The sequence below is a fragment of the Panthera uncia genome, assembly GCF_023721935.1.
Source record: "Panthera uncia isolate 11264 chromosome B3 unlocalized genomic scaffold, Puncia_PCG_1.0 HiC_scaffold_1, whole genome shotgun sequence".
NCBI classification, from domain to species: Eukaryota; Metazoa; Chordata; class Mammalia; order Carnivora; family Felidae; genus Panthera; species Panthera uncia.
In genome coordinates, this window is record NW_026057582.1 from 93,704,221 (window position 1) to 93,722,474 (window position 18,254).

Below are 18,254 nucleotides of genomic sequence, written 5' to 3' on the forward strand. Positions count from 1 at the left end.
ACTCTTAAAACTACATTTTATCTTTTAAGGGCAGAAATCAAACGTGACCTCAAATTCCCTTATATTTCTTATGTTGAATAGCACCAGACTGGGCACAAAGACTCAAGTAATTTTTCAAGACCTAAAAGCCATCACTATTCTCTAGAACTGTTCCAGCCAGTCAGTAGCCACTAGCCACCTGTGGCTACTGAGTACTTCAAATGTGGCTGGTGAAACTGAGAAACACAATTTTTAATTTTAATTAATTTAAATGGAATGATGGGTTCTTGGTTTCAATAATAGAAAACTATGTCTGGAAAAAGTTGAGTATGTGAATCTACTTTTTCCAACTGTAAATTTTAGGGTATCTAAATACAGATCAATTATTTCTATTGTAAGTTTAGCACCCAAACTCAAAGTGTAAAACATACACCAGATTTCAAAAGACTTAGTAATAAAAATGAATGTAAAATATCTCTATTAATACTTTTACAATATTGACATGTTGAAATGATCCTATTTTAGATTAGGTTTCTTTTTAAATTTTTAAAATATGGCTACTGAACGTAAAGCTACATGTGTAGCTCACGTAATATTTTTATTAGGACTGCTTTATGACAGAAGACATTTGAAATCAGCTCTCCTCCTAACCAAGTGATGCCTTTCGAGGGGTGCAAATTTTGAGATAAGGGAACTTGCTGCTTGCTCCAGTCCTGTCAAGAAGAGTTCCATGCATCCTAACGGACCTGGAGTGCACCACAACATGGTAAGAATGTACCTTAGATTTGGTAGGAATAGCAGTGAAATTTCCTTTAAAGCACATGTTAGATTCAGTTGAGTTTTCACAGAAGTTCTTTTTTGCCGCATGCCTCTCAGAGGCTCACATACAGAACTACCTTAACCCAAACAGTGTGAACTATTTTCAGAAGTAGTGATGGGTGGACTTCTCTAAACAGTTCAACTCTCCATGAGCTGGTAGTGCCATTAACTCTGTTATAAGTAAAATTACTGATCCTTTTCCTCTTTTCATCAGAATATATTAGTTCACTGCATTCTAATGGTAATTCTACTGATAGTGCTTTTGATACTTAAAAAAAAAAAAAAAAAAGGAATCCATACCATTTAACTCAAAAAGTAGATATAAACAACAATAATCTCTATTTCAAAATGTGCATAGTAAAGTAAATGATTAGATATTTCAGGGAAAAAAAATTGGAAGCAGAGTCTGTAAGAAAAATCTTTTCTTAGGTTCTATTATCTTAGGTTAAGAAAAAAAAAAGTTTTCTAAGACTGCACAGAAATAATGCAGAAAACCCCAACTCTTTTTTACAAATGGAAAAACACATAATTGAAACTAAATCTTCACATATACCGGATAGAGCAATCTGCAATGTATTTTTAGTAAATCAAACTTCTGCTGCTTCTATCAGAACCCCAAAAGCTCAGTTCAGCATAAAGAGAATTCTAGAAGTGATTCTTTATTTGCCTGTTGTGTATATCTCAATAATTTCATACTGCCATGCTTCAGAGAGACAGGAACATTAGCTGCCTCTTTATTCTAAATTGCACAGGCAAAATTATGTACTTGTAACTCAGTGTAATTGGTCTTTATTTCCAAAATGTCATTCTTGTCTAACATAAGTGTAATCCAATTCAGCATTCACTGAACTTTGTATGCCAAATACTTTGCTGGGCCCCTAGAGAGACAAAGGCCAGAAAAGCTAGTACTGACCCCTCAAAAATTTTATTAATCTAAAAAGAAGATAGCCATGTAAATAAATAACTACAGCTTAGTTTTATTACAGGAAAAAAAATTCATGCATAAAGAACACAGCTCAAAAAGAAAAAAAAAAATCACTTCTCTCTAGGAGAAGGAATTGCTCAAGAAGGAAAGAACGTATTAGCCATGTTTTAGAAGATGAAGAGGAGCTCATTGGACAGGCAAAATAGGGTGGGATGGAGATGAAGGAAATTGTTCCCAACAGATGAAGCACAGCATGTCACTGAAGCATGACAGAACACACTTTGTTCAAGATGCCCTATTAGAAGGTCAGATTTAAGAAAGTTAAATGCAAATGATTAGGTACAGCATTAGACAAAGCCCCTTTTTTAAAAAAACTAACCCCAGTTCTTCATCACCCCCCCCCCCCCAAGTTTCATGCCTTTCCCATATAACTGCAGTCTCTCTCAGTAATAGGTCAGAATACATTTCCCAGATCCTGGTTCAGCCATGTGACTTGCTTTGAGGAAAAGAATGAGGCTAAAATGGTGGTTTTGAGCTAGACCTTAAGAGGCCTTGGCTGTTTGCTCTCTTGTACCTCTGCCATTAACATGAGAAACACTTGCCAGGGCTACTCTACTGGTCCCTGGAAGATGAGAGAAAAGTGGAATGAACTCTAACCACCTTTCCTGACCCACAGATCAACCCAGCTTTGATTAGCAAAACCCCCACAATCAACCCATATATCCACATCCCCGAGTATAAATTGTTTTATACAACTGGAGTCATTTGTTTTGCAGCATTATTGCAGCAATAGCAAACCAATGTAGCCATAACAGTGAACTTGGATTTTATCATGTGAATGACAGAAAACTATAAACAATTTTAACAGATAACTAAATTGTTTCAGAAACAATTGGCTTCAGCAACAAAGTGGAGGACAGAGATGGAAAGAGGATGGTGGGAGAGGTAGTGGCAAAGAAGTTATTTTAATGGGCCAACCCCAAGAGTATGCAGATCTGAACCAAGGCAATGGCAGTGGAAATGGAGTAGAAAAGACAGACTGGAGAGAGATTTAAAAGGGAGAATTGAGGGGCGCCTGGGTGGCGCAGTCGGTTAAGCGTCCGACTTCAGCCAGGTCACGATCTCACGGTCCGTGAGTTCGAGCCCCGCGTCAGGCTCTGGGCTGATGGCTCGGAGCCTGGAGCCTGTTTCCGATTCTGTGTCTCCCTCTCTCTCTGCCCCTCCCCCGTTCATGCTCTGTCTCTCTCTGTCCCAAAAATAAAATTAAAAAAAAAAACGTTGGAAAAAAAAAAAAATTTAAAAAAAATAAAAAAATAAAAAAAAAGGGAGAATTGACAGAAAAAAAGAGAAGGGAGCATTTTTGTCTCCACTACTCCATCCCAACCTGGCTTGGAATAGTTGGTGGATCAACAGGTACTAGTAGGAAATACAAAACAAAGATCAGATTGGCCACTGAGTGCTGGGGTAGGGGTAGGAAATAGGAGTATTTAGTTTTAGATACATGATGCCTGAAAAACCTGTAAGCATCTAGACAAACATTCTGAAGGTAAAGAAAGATTCTGCTCTGGAGATTGGGGATGAGGTCTCATCTAGGTATATATTACTCAGAAACCATTAGCATACAAATGGTGGCTTCCCCATGGGTGCAGATGGAGAGATGATGGCTTAAGAGAAGGATAGGTGCTCAGATGTTGGCTGTTGCAGGGAAGTCAAAAGAAGGACTGAGAAATATTCTTTTGATTTCTCTATCCTGTTACCCCTAAGAGAAAAACTCTTTTTACAAATGGACAGAGGTAGCCTGGGCCCCATTGAACTCACTGTGTATTCAATAACCCACAACTGGGAAATTCACAGTGTAGTTGCTTTGAATCAGATCACTACTTTGCACCAGGTCAGGGCAGCATAATTCTGAGAACAGTCAACAGATTTACCCTGAACACTTATTTTGGGAATTCAATATCATCTGTACTATATCCCAAAAAGGCCATTATCCATGATCTCATGAAGTGCACTGGCAAAATCCAACATGCAGAGATCTCACCAAAATTGTTTTTCTGAGAGTAATACACTGCACTTCAGAAACATTTTCTGATTTATAGGCATGACACATATGAAAAACCAAGAAAATAAATTCTCCCCCAGCTCTTATTCTTAAGTGCCCATGTACTCAATTTCTCTTCAGTGTGCTCTATGCATGACATTTTCCTCCCAATAAGTTATGGCTTATTTCTATCTCTTCATCAGGATACACTGTGATGATTCTAGGAAACATGCCAGGTATTGATGGCTTGTCTGGCAAATGATATCCACACAGCAAAGATATGGCAACATGAATATAAAATAAAACCAGTATGGCTGTTTGGATTGTTAGATATTTATACAGGACAGACCCTGGCTGTGGCTTTTAATAGGAAAGTAGTTCTAGGCCATGCAAGAGAACTCAAAGTACCCTCCTCTTTTGTGGCCCTCTTTTTTATTTTTTATTTTTTTGCCATGTAACCCTATTCTCCTGGCCACAAGTGATTGAATCAGGGTAATACCTGACCTGAAGAAAGCACTCTATAGGCTGGCAAGTGGCCTGTGAAGTAGTTTAGCCCTAGAGAACTCAGCCCAGAAGGAATACAATATATCTGCTAGTGACTAGCTAATCATACTCTTTATGATGGTGGTGGTAGAAGGGTAGTCATGTGCTTGAGGCATACAGAGTTAGTTACAGCTGGAGCAGAGAGCAGACACAGAGGATTCCCTAACAGTGAGCAATTGAAAATTGAGTAAGAGACACCCAGTTCTGAAAGAGCATTAAGTGCTCTTAAGCCAAGGACTACAAGTAGACTGCTGGGGGTGTTTCTAGTCCCAAGTGATGGGAATGATGGCCCAATTTTCTGTGAAGCCTATGTTTTCCGAGATTTTGTTGTTGTTGCTGTCTTTCATGGTTCTGTAAATCTTTCCAAACAAAGGCAACCTGAACATCCCTAATAGTTGAAACTCAAAAGTATCTCATACAATTTTATATTACTTCCAAATTATGAGTGAAAAATGTCAAAATACAGGTGTGCCTGGGTGGCTCAGTGGGCTAAGCGTCTGACTTAGCTTCAGGTCATGATCTTACTGTTTTTGAGTTAGAGCCCCGCATCGGGCTCCGTGCTGACAGCTCAGAGCCTGGAGCCCGCTTCACATTCTGTGTCTCCCTCTCTCCCTGTCCCTCTCCTACTTGTGCTTTTGCTCACTCTCAAAAATAAACAAACATTTAAAACAAACAAAAAATTATTTTAAAAATGTCAAAATACATTAATGAATTAGATTGCCTACAAATGTCAATCATTCAATCAACAATATGTAGTAATTACCTGCTATGTGCCAGACGTGAACTAGCATTAGGAATTTAATAGTGAACAAGATTGACATGACTCCTGACTGTATGGTGCTATAGTCCAGCCTGGAATACTTAGACCGCTTGGCTCTTAACATGTACTAAATGGACAGATCTAAACTTAACAGGTCTCAGAAGCTTGTGATCTACATTTTCTTTGAATATTCATGGTTTTCTAAATGTATCACATTGACAAGGGTGTGGCATATGCTAACACTTTAGGGATACAACATTTACATTAGAATAAAGTTTAGTTCAGAGGTTTTAAAGATTTACTGTATTTGGAAACAAAGCAAATGATAGAAAATGGGGCTAACAAAACTTTTAACTATTAAGTAGAACATGGCCACTGAGTAGAGCCAGAAGGACAGTAACAAGATGAGGCTTGCAGAAATCAACAAAAAAGAATAAGGTGATGACATTTATATGCCAGTATTTTGCAACAGTGGTAATGTGCCACCTACAAATCAAAGTGAGCCCCCGAAGTAAAAAGGCCATTTTTCTTCGTCCTCAGTAAAAGATAAACTGAAAATTAATGGCATGGATTGCCCAAGATAACAAGGCTAACAAAGATATAGGTGATTCATTAACCCAGATTGAAGAAAAATGGAGAAGATGGAATCTGGTGCTTGGTGAAATTGAAATGTCAAGGAATGGACATTGATACATCCTGCTGGGAACTCGATAGTCAAGCAAAAATTTTTAATGCTGTATTTCTTAGATCACCTAAAATTAAGAGTAAATATATTTCCAGTGAAGGTAAGATGGTCCAGTGAGAGTGGAGAATTTTGGGAACACTGTTAAGGTCTTCAAAGTTTCTCAGATTCTCTAGCTATTATTTTATTTGGAGTATCAGAGGACTGATGCTCTTTATATTCTACCATTCACATTTTTTTCAGGCTGTCTCTTCAAGATTCCCAAATCCCTGAACACCTGAACTTGTACTTGCTGTAAGAGGTAGTCTGATTGCTATAGTACTGCTATCGAGATTATCTCTTATTGTCTTCAATTCAATGGATTGCAGTTTCAATGCCTGCAGTTCTTTAAGGAAAGAACACAGATGACTTTAGAAATTACAGATGGCATAACTACAGCTACCGAAGATAATTTTAATTACCTCAAAATTTTATTTACCTAATTTTATACAAATTTGAAAATTAATAAAAGTGGGTATTATGGAAAATATCAAGTATAAAATGGAGTTGAGAACAGGTAGAGAACCAGACTAGACCAATCATCATCTAAGAAATACAATAGCCAGGGTGCCTGGGTGGCTCAGTCAGTTAAGCGTCTGACTCAGTTTCAGCTCAGGTCAGATGTCACAGTTTGTGGGCTTGAACCCTGCATTGGCCATTGTGCTGGCAGTGTGGAGCCTGCTTGGGATTCTCACTCTCCCTCTCTCTCTTTCAAAATAAACTTAAAAAAAAAAAAAAAGCAATAGAATAGCCAAAGATCTACTCCTAAAGAGTTACCAGACCCAGAAGACTTTACAAGTTTACATGAGAATTCTACAAAACCATCAAAGAACAGATGATTTCTTTGTTATACAAGCTTCCCAAAGCGCAAAAAAAAAAAAAAAAAAAAAGGATAAAAGCTTCACATTTCATTCTGAGACCAACATAATCCTGATAACAAACCAAAATGGAAAGTACTGTCTCTGTCTCCCCTTCAAAAAAAAAACCCACAAGAAACAACTCACATTTATAAACATAGAAGCAAAAATCCCAAATACAGTATCAGCTCAGAATATGGTAGTGTGGTAAAGGAATATATTACATCATGACTAAGAGAATTTATTGTGGGAATACACAACTGCTTCAAAATAATGAAGTCTATTTTTTTAGAACATTAAAAAAAAAGTTTATTTAACTTTAGAGAAAGAAAGAGCAGGGGAGGGGCAAGGAAAGAAAGAGAAACCCAAACAGGCTCCCATCTGTCAGGCCAAAACTCAAAACAGGGCTCAATCTCACTAACCCTGAGATCATGACCTGAGCCAAAAATCAAAAGTCAGACACTCAACCAACTGAGCCACCCAGGAGCCCCTATGAAGTCTATTAATACAAATCACTACACTATCCATTTAAAGGAAATAGAAACCAAATGATCATCTTAGGCTGAAGAGTACACTTGACAAAATTTAATTCCATCCCTATCAAAATGTCAAAGAAAGCTGAGAGTAAAACTTCCTTATAGAGAATTCTACATAACACTACAGCAAGCATCACACCTAATCGTGAAACATTCAAAGCAAGAATTTCCTTGAAAGTAAAAAAACAATACTTCCACCACTGCTATTCACTATTTAAGGTTTTAGTTAACACACATTGAAACAGGAAGAAACCTAAAATACAAGTCAATGGAAAAGAGGAAACAAAACCTATTTCAGAAGTTATGGTTAAACTATTAGAACTAATGAGGAAATTCAATATAAGATCAATATTTGAAAAGTTAATAGTTTCTAATACTCCAACAATAGCCAGTTAGAGAATATTAGGGGAAGGAGATCCATTCACAATAGCAACAAAACCATCACATCACTTAGAAGTAAATCTAATGAGGGGCGCCTGGTTGGCTCAGTCGGTTGTGCATCCGACTTCAGCTCAGGTCATGATCTCGCAGTTTGTGAGTTCGAGCCCTGCGTCGGGTTCTGTGCTGACAGCTCGGATCCTGGAGCCTTCTTCAGATTCTGTGTCTCCCTCTCTCTCTGCCCTTCCCCCACTTGTGCTCTGTCTCTGTCTCTCAAAAATGAATGTAAAAAAAAAAATTAAAAAAAAGAAGTAAACCTAATGAAAAGTGTTAAAGACTTACATGGAAAAAAACAATGACAGAAAAGAAGACAAAATAGCTAGAGAGACAGACAATGTTTCCTGGATAGGAAACCCCAGTGTTTTGAAGAGAAGGTTTTTCAATCTACAAAATCAATGCAATCTCAATCAAAATCTCCAAAAAATTTTTAAATGGAATATGTTGATTACAAAAGTTTACATGCAACACTAGAATGACACAACATAGTGAAAGGCTTACACGAACAGCACAGTGAAAACTATTAACTAACGAATGGCCTCTTCAAGGCTTGCTTTTCATGCTCACATAATAAAAGATAGTAGCTGGGATGACTGTGTGACTCGGTTAAGTGACTGACTCCTGATTTCAGCTCTGGATCAGGTCATGATCTCATGGTTGTGAGATTGAGTTCCATGTCAAGCTCCACGCTGGGAGTGGAGCTTAAGATTCTCTCTCTCTTCCTCTGCCTCTGGAATGGTCTTTCCCTCTCTCAATCTCTCGCTCTCTCTCAAAAAGAAGAGGAAACAAGAGGAAACAAAGAAAGGAGAGAGGGGAGAGATGGGGAGAGACGGGGAGAGAGATAGAGAGAGAGATAGAGAGAGAGAGAGAGAGAGAGAGAGAGAGAGAGAGAGAGAGTCGTTGTGGGGGAATGGCAGAGATGAATGCCTGCACAATTTAAATCCTCTCTCACACCTAGTCCTCCTTTCTTTTGTTCAGCACCTATACATGAGTTCTCTAAATTCAGTGCACTATATGACTGTTTTGTACTTTGATACATTCTCTTAAAATACAAGACCCTAGAATTTTGCAACTTTTCGCATCAGTCTCTGCATCTCACACTTAAGCTTCTGAGTACATTTAAATACATGATTGCTTAGAATTAAAACAGGTAATACCCTGTCTCCTTTGACACTCAAAAATTCAAAGAAATTTGACCTGATGCCTTGGTGTCACATCAGCTAGAAAATACAAAACACAAATAAATGCTGAAAGAAAACATTTCGAACACTCCCCAAAACACACTGTTTTACAAGAGCACTGTTGCCAAAATTAGAAAAATCCATTACGTTTTTAAAATCTAATTTAAAAATACTTTGTCTTACCAATTTCACTGAACATATACTTTTCCACTTTTAAATTTAATAATTTCTGTGTGTTCTCCGATAGCAAAAAAAAAAAAAAAAAAAAAAAGAATAGTAGAAAAAGCTATCGCTTCTTTTTTGGCTACTTTTTTGGAATAATTTTTATTTAATGTTTATTTTTCACAGAGAGAGAGAGAAGAGAGTGTGAGCAAGGGCAGGGCAGAGAGAGACAGACAGAGGATCTAAAGCAGGCTCTGTGCTGAGAGCAGAGAACCCGATGCAGGGCTCCAACTCAGGGGCCTTGAGATCATGACCTGAGCCGAGGTACGATGGTTAACCAACTGAGCCACCCAGATGCCCCTTTTTTGACTACTTTTTAAATGTTAGTTGTCCCCCCAAATTTGCCAGTTTTCTTTCATCAGTCTACAGGCACTCTCCGGGCAAGACCAAGCTTCAAGTATTCCCCACAAGCTAAACAGCTTCCCTATTTACAATTCTGCACCATTCACCCTTTCCCCTGAACTCTATACCACCTACTATCTACACCCATTAGGACAGCCTAAAGGTCCTTTCTCAAAAAAGTAAATCAATAGCATTTCCTTCATTTCCTAAAAACCTCTGCTCCTTTCCTGCCTTTCCTTTCTTGGAGATACATCATCATTCCCTATTCATTCATACACTATCTATCAAGCACCTGCTATGCACAATCACTGTTCTGGATGTTTGAAACCACAGTGACCAAAACAAAGATCCCAGTCTTCAAGGGCCTCCTATTCTACTGAGAGCTGGTAGATAATAAATTAAGTGATATGGTATATTAAAAGTCAGGAATAAATAGAACAGAGTGAGACTTGAGGAAGGGCTTTTTTTTTAAATGTTTATTTTTGAGAGAAAGCAAGTGTGAGCAAGGGAGGGGCAGGGGGGCAGGCAGAGGATCTGAAATGGGCTCTGTGCTGACAGCAGAGAACCCCATGAAGGGTCTGATCTCAGGAACCATAAGATAATGACCTGAGCTGAAATCAGAGGCTTAACCAACTGAGCCACCCAGGCACCCTGAGGAGATAGACCTTGTAGATGTAACCTGAAGGTGTTAAAGGCAGTTAGCATGTGGATATCTAAAGAAAGACTGTTTCAGACGAAGAGAAGAGTCCGTGCAAAGGCCCAAAGCAAGAACATTCCCTTGTATACTTGAGAAGAGTAACTTGCTAGAAGATAGTAAATGGGGGAGGCAGGGGAATAGGTGGGGTGAAGGGAGTAAGATGAAGAGAGAAGATGGAGGGCCATATTATATGGAGCCTCAAGGGCTAATGGAGGGACTTTGACCATTGCATGCCTTTGAGCAGAGACATTATGTAATCTTATCTTTAAAAAGTTCACTGACTGCTCTGTGGAAATTAGACCTTAGTGAGGCAAGACCATATCCTACAAGCTAGTTAGTAGGTGATTACTACAATCCAGCTAAGAGCTAGTAATAGCTTGGAATGCCATCATCTCTCTTACCCAAGCTGGGAACCTGAAAGAATTCCTCCTAGGCATTCCCCTTTCCCATTTCCCAAATCATTTCCTCACCCTCCCAACACACATACCTGGATTCTATTTCCAAATAGCAACCATGCCCTCCACCTCTTACCACAGCCTCCATTCAGGCTTATCTGGACCACTGAGATGGCCTCCTAACTGGCCTTCCTGTCTCTGACTTACCCCTTAGTCTATCAGCCAGGATATCCTTCTGATCACAGGGAACCTTAGTCTGGGATATATACACAGACTTCACTAGGTGTATGATACTGAGAAAAGTACATTTTCAGTAAAATCTAACTGAAATTTAGTATTTTCTTTGATTATGAATGTAAGAAACAACCATAGTATTAGAACCCATGATGTCATCAATAGTAATTACAGATATTTTCATATCACATTGTAGTTGAAACCTACATCTCAACATCATCTATAATTATTACTTCGAAATTATGTTATTAGATCTACCGCTAGATCTTTTTGAAAATGTGCTATGGGGCGCCTGGGTGGCGCAGTCGGTTAAGCGTCCGGCTTCAGCCAGGTCACGATCTCGCGGTCCGTGAGTTCGAGCCCTGCGTCAGGCTCTGGGCTGATGGCTCGGAGCCTGGAGCCTGTTTCCGATTCTGTGTCTCCCTCTCTCTCTGCCCCTCCCCCGTTCATGCTCTGTCTCTCTCTGTCCCAGAGATAAATAAAAAACGTTGAAAAAAAATAAAATAAAATAAAATAAAATAAAATAAAATAAAATAAAATAAAATAAAATAAAAAGAAAATGTGCTAATGGTGGGGTGCCTGGGTGGCTCAGTCAAGCCGAATTCGGCTCAGGTCATGATCTCATGGTTCATGAGTTTGAGCCCAAGTTGAGCTCTACACTGACAGCTCGGAGCCTGGAGCCTACTTTGGATTCTTTGTCTCCCTCTCTCTGCCCCTCTGCCACTCATGCTCTGTCTCTCGGTCTCTCAAAATTAAATAAACATTACAATTTTTTTTCTACTTTAAGAATAAAATGTGCTAATGGACAAATATCATAATTAAGAAATATTTGTATTTCAATATTATAGGATTTCTTAAATTTTATTTTTGAGAGAGAGAGAGAGAGAGAGAGAGAACACTCAAGCAGGGAGGGGAAGAGAGAGGGGGAGACAGAGAATCCCAAGCAGGCTTCTCATTGTCAGCACAGAGCCTGATGCGATGCTCAAACTCACAAACTGAGATCATGACCTGAGCTGAAATCAAGAGTCAGTCGCTTAACCAACTGAGCCACCCAGGCACCCCATGGATTCTTTTTTTTGTTGTTTTCAATAATTATTTTGAGAGAGAGAGAAAGAGAGAACAGGAAGAGGGAGGTAGACACAGGGTCCAAAGCAGGCTCTGCAGTGACAGCAGATGCAGGGGTTGAACTCACCAACTATGAGATAATGACCTGAGCCAAAGTCACATGCTTAACTGACTGAGCCACCCAGGCACCCCACCATTAGCACATTTTCAAAAAGATCTAGCGGTAGATCTAATAACTATCATAATTTCAAAGTAATAATTATAGATGATGTTGATATGTAGGTTTCAACTGTAATAAAACCAAGAGTCAGACACTTAACTGCCACCCAGGCACCCCTCTATGTATTTTAATTTATACATTTAAAATTATTATTCCTTGGAATTTATAGGTTTTACCAAACTTCCAAAGGGGTTCAAAGCCAGAGGGGAGGGGTTACAACCCCTGTTCTAATCCTATCTATTCAGATCTGATCTTAATACTTCCATACTTTTGAAATCCTCAGGTGGCTTGCCAGCACACAGGATAAAGTCCCAAATTGTAACAGTGCTACAAATTTTTCCACGTCCTCACTTGGCTAACTTTTCCTGCTTTATCTCAAGTCATTCGTCCTCTCCCTCATTCTACATTCTGACCACCCTTGACTCCTGCTGCTCCTGGCACTTGGGCCTTTCATTCCTCTGGGCATTTGTTCCTTATGTTCCCTTTTCCTGCAAGGCCTACCCAACCCTGGAAAACTCCTACCCCATCTTCAAAATTCATCCTTCTCCAGCATCGCTTCCTCTCAGGCCAAATTAGTTTTCTGTTCATTCACATGTCCACTGCACATCAACAGGTGTTTTCACATCCTATGGCCATCTTGGTTGACCTGCTTGCGCCTCTCTTGCTCAACAGTAGCACCTCATGGAAAAAGACTATCTTTATTACGTTGGAATGTCTAGAAGGCTTTAACAGATGCTTCATAAATGGCTAGTTGATTTCAACTAAATAGTTCTTTAAGAAAATTGATCTGCGGGGTGCCTGGATGGCTCAGTCGGTTGAGCGTCTGACTTCGGCTCAGGTCATGATCTCACAGTCTGTGGGTTTGAGCCCCGCATCGGGCTCTGTGCCAACAGCTCAGAGCCTGGAGCCTGCTTCCGATTCTTTGTCTCCCTCTCTCTGCCCCTCCCCTGCTCATGCTCGGTCTCTCTCTGTCGCAAAAATAAATAAAAACATTAAAAAAAATTTTTTTTAAAGAAAATTGATCTGAGATTATGACATGTCTTTCATTTATTTTATTTTTATTTTTTTTATTAATATATGAAATTTATTGTCAAATTGGTTTCCATACAACACCCATTGCTCATCCCAAAAGGTGCCCTCCTCAATACCCATCACCCACCCTCCCCTCCCTCCCACCCCCCATCAACCCTCAGTTTGTTCTCAGTTTTTAACAGTCTCTTATGCTTTGGCTCTCTCCCACTCTAACCTCTTTTTTTTTTTTTTTTCCCTTCCCCTCCCCCATGGGTTTCTGTTAAGTTTCTCAGGATCCACATAAGAGTGAAACCATATGGTATCTGTCTTTCTCTGTATGGCTTATTTCACTTAGCATCACACTCTCCAGTTCCATCCACGTTGCTACAAAAGGCCATATTTCATTCTTTCTCATTGCCACGTAGTATTCCATTGTGTATATAAACCACAATTTCTTTATCATGTCTTTCATTTATAAGAACACGATCAAATATACCTCAAAATTTTCCCCTCAGTCTTTTTATAATCTTTAGGTTAAGAATCTGAGATTCCTTTTGCCTATAAATTTGCTTGCAAGTCACAGACCAGAAGATATTGGTAATACATATATCTAAGGATTCAGAACCACCGTTAAAAAAAAAAAAAATCTACAAACTGATAAAAACCACCAATCCAATAAAAAATTGGGCAAAAGATTTGAACAGGAACTTGGAAATGGAGGGTATCCACATGGACAATAAACATATGAAGCAAATTTCAGTAGGGCTTTATATGACTCATTAGGGAAATGAGAATGAAGACACAATGAGAAACTACTATTCCCACCCCAGAAAGGCTAAGATTTAGAAGACTGACAATATGAAGTGTTTTTAAGGATATGGATCTCATATATTGCTGAGGGGGGCATGTAAAATATGGCATAATCTCTTTGGAAAAATCATTTGTCAGTTTCTACTAGGGTTAAATATGCATTTGCTTTATGATACAGGAATTCTATTTTATCTCTAACAGGAGTGCAAATGTTGTATCATTGGTACATTATATTCATAGCAGCTGTATTCATAATATCCAAAAGATAAAACCACCCAAATGTTTATCAACAAATAGTGACACATTTATATAATGGAATACTACCCATCTATTAAAGAAATAATTGGCTCCATCAACAAGACAGAGAAATGTCAGATACTATGTTGCAGGAAAGCCTGACAAAAAGAGTTCTATTATATGATCCCATTTATATCAAGTTTAAGAACAAGCAAAAGTAGGGGCACCGGGGTGGCTCAGTTGGTTGAGCGTCTGCCTTGATTTCAGCTCAGCTCATGATCTCATGGTTTGTGAGATCAAGCCCTGCATGGGGCTCCTCATGGACAATTCATAGCTGCTGGAGGTTCTCTTCCCCTCTCTCTGCCCTTCCCCCACACTCATGGGTATGCTCTTGTACATGCTCTCTCTCTCAAAAATAAACTTAAAAAAAAAAGAGCAAAAGTGAAAAATGTTGATGAAAATCAAAATATTAATTCTTCAGGGAATAGAATGAGAAACACACAAGAGAATCTCATGAGGTATAGGAAATATTCTATCATTTTATCTCAAATATTGCTTATCCAGACATATACATATGTAAAAATTGAAACTATATACTTAAGACTAGTGCACTTTATGCACTTTATCTTTTATTACTAAGTATAATAAACTTGGTCAAATCTGCAGTAGTAGTATCTTCGGAAACTCAAACCATGGCATAACCATTTAGACAGTGGTTTTTTTTTTTAATGTTTATTTTTTGAGAAAGAGAGAGACAGAGCATGCAAGTGCATATGCACAAACGACTGGGGTAGGAGCAGAGAAAGAGGGAGACAGAGGATCTTAAGCAGACTCTGCCCTGACAGCCGAGAGCCCAAGGCAGGGGCTCGAACTCACTAACCAAAAGAACATGACCTGAGCTGAAGTTAGATGCTTAACCAACTGAGCTACCCAGGTGCCCCAGGAAATTGTTTTAATATAGTCCAAATAAAACTGCCAGTTGACTCAGTGAAAAGAATAAAGCTATTTTGGTAAATAAAGGGGAGAATGAAAGAAATATTTTCGAAGTAAAAGCACACTACACAAATGCACCATTGTAGCACAATCATGTCCAGCCTTGAACCAATGAGAACCTGAGTTAAGCCAATGGCTTAAGGATCAGCTAATACACCTCTATTTCCTCTCTTCTTTTTTGCATGGGTTTTCACACTGGTAGCACTTGGGACTGAAGAATATTTTATTCCTACTGCAGTCAGGCATGAGATGGAAAAAATATTTTTTTTTTAAGTTTTTTTTTTTACATTTATTTTTGATAGAGCACAAGTGGGGGAGGGTGAGAGAGAAGGAGACACAGAATCTAAAGCAGGCTCCAGGCTCTGAGCTGTCAGCACAGAGCCCGACACGAGGCTCCATCTCCTGAACCAGGAAATCATGACCTGAGCCCAAGTCAGGTGCCTAAGTGACTGAGCCACCCAAACTACCCTCTAAATTTTTTAATCTACTGAGACTTAAGCTGTGGTCTAACATATGGCCTGTCCTGAAAAATGTCCCATGTGCACTGGAGAAGAATGTATCTTCCATTGTTTTGGGGTAGAGTGTCCTATACGTGTCTGTTAGATCTAGTTGGTTCACTGTGTTGAGTCCTGTATTTCCTTGAGCAGGAGAGGGCAGAGTAATGGATGAAGAGTTGGATATGGAAGAAAGATGGAAGGGAAGGTTGGTTGGAGGGAGCAAACTGGAGGGGTGGAGGATTTAAAGAAAAACAAGAAACCTCATGGCTTGTTAGGATTAATTTTTATTTGGTGTTGTTACTACTAATAATCACAACTATTAATAATAGTGCAGTTAGCTCAAGCCTGGTCCATAGTAGAAACCTGATACACAATATTTAGGTTTTTTTAATTTTAATGTTTACTTATTTTTGAGAGAGACAGAATCTGAAGCAGGCTCCAGGCTCTGAGCTGTCAGCAGAGCCCCACATGGGGTTCAAACTCACCAACTGAGATCATGACCTGAGCCGAAGTTGGATGCTTACCTGACTGAGCCACCTAGTATTTTCTTCTAAATTGATGATGACTTGTCTACACAGTGAGTGTACTCCTTCACTGGTTCATCCATTTGTCACACTGTGCTGGGTGATGCTGAGGACATGATAGCGACCAAAATGGCCCAGGTCTCTCCCTCAAGAGGGTTCACTATCCAGTAAACAGAACCTCCCTGACATACTTGTCCCCAGTGATGACCCAGAGTTGGCAGGGCTGGAATGGGCGAGGTTTGTAGGGTGGGATTAAAAAAAAAAAAAAAAAAAACAGAAACAAACAACTATACATGAGAAAAGAGAGAATGGCACAATGTACACTTATTTATTACTTATTTACTAGATTCAGGGCTTTTTTTTTCTACCCTTGCTTCATCCAATGGGGCAGTACATATCTTTATCTAAAACCATATACAAAAATTAACACAAAATAGATCAAGGACCTAAATCTAAGACTCAATATAACAAAACTCTTAGGCACAAAAATTAGACAAAACTTCATGATACTGGATTTGACAATGATTCCTTAGATAGGACATTAAAGGCCACAGGAAAAAGAAAAAATAGGCAAGCTGGGATACATGAAAGTTAAGATACTTTGTGCAAAAGACACTATTCAGAGTAAAAAGACAACCCACAGAATGGGAGAAAATATTTGCAAATCATCTATCTGATAAGAAATTAATATCCAAAATACATAGAGAACTCCTAAAATTCACCAGGAAAAAACCCAAGCAACCCAATTAAAAAATGCGCAAAGGACCTAAATGGACATTTCTCCAAAGATACACAAACGGCCAACAAGCACACGAAAAGATACTCAACATCACTAATCATTAGGGAAATGAACCAAAACCACAGTTAAGATACTGCCTCATACTGAGGTGCCTGGGTGGCTCAGTTGGTTAAGCATCTGACTTTGGCTCAGGTCATCATCTCACGGTTTGGGAGTTGGAGCCCTGCATCAGGCTCTGTGCTGAGAGCTCAGAGCCTGGAACTTACTTCAGATTCTGTGTCTCCTCCTCTGTCCTTCCCTTGTTCACACTGTCTCCCTCCCTCTCTCTCAAAAATTTTTTGATTAAAAAAAATAAAAGAAAAAAATACCGCCTCATACCCATAAGGATGCTACTATCAAAAAAAGAGAAAACACCAAGTGTTGGTGAGGATGTGGAGAAATTGGAACCTTTGTGCACTGTTGCGGGGAATATAAAATAGCACAACTGCTGTGGCAAACAGCATAGCACTGCCTCTAAAAACAAAAACAGAATTACCGTATGATCCAGCCATTCCATTTTGGGGCATATACTCAAAGGAATTGAAAGCAGGGTTTTGAAGAGGTATTTGTACACCCATGTTCTTAGCAGTATTTCCAACAGTTAACACGTGCAAGCAACCCAGGGCCCTTCAATAGACGAATAAACAAAATATGGTGTATCCGTACAATGGAATACTATTCCACCTTAAAAAGGAAGGGAATCCCGCAATATACTACAACATGGACGAACCTTGAGGGCATCGTGCAGAATGAAATAAGCCAGTCACAAAAAGACAAATACTGTGTGATCCCACTGAGGTAGAGTAGTGAACGCCATAGAGACACAGAGTACAGTGGTTGCCAGGGGCGGGGATAAAGTGTTATTGTTAAACGGGTATACAGTCTGAGTTTTACAAGATGAAAGACTTATGAAAATAAAGATGGTTTCATAGTATCAACGTATTTAATACCACTGAACTGTACACTTAAAAATGGTTAAGATGGCAAATTTCCTATGTGTATTTTCCTGTAATAAAGAGAAATAACCCCCCAGTGAATGTACATGTTGAAAGGGTGAATTATATGGTATGTGAATTTCATCACTAAAGCTGTAAACATACATAAAATGGACTAGAGGGGAAGAAGACTCTTCCTTATAACAGAGGTCATTTGATAAATGTGGAGGCAGTGGTGGTATAATTGGACAATTACCATTTTGCAGCCATCATGAAAAAGATTGGTGTGAACAAGAATGGATGCTAAATTTGGGGAGAAAGTTTGATGAGGAGCAGGGTATTTGTATGAACTCATGGTCTTTCCAAAGATGGCTTGATTCCAAGTGTACAAGTAATAAATATACAGAGAAGAAATAAACAATGACTGGGTGGTTAAAATTGTCATCACCTATTAGATGCAGACTGATCTCATATGACTCCAGATAGGACAATCTGGA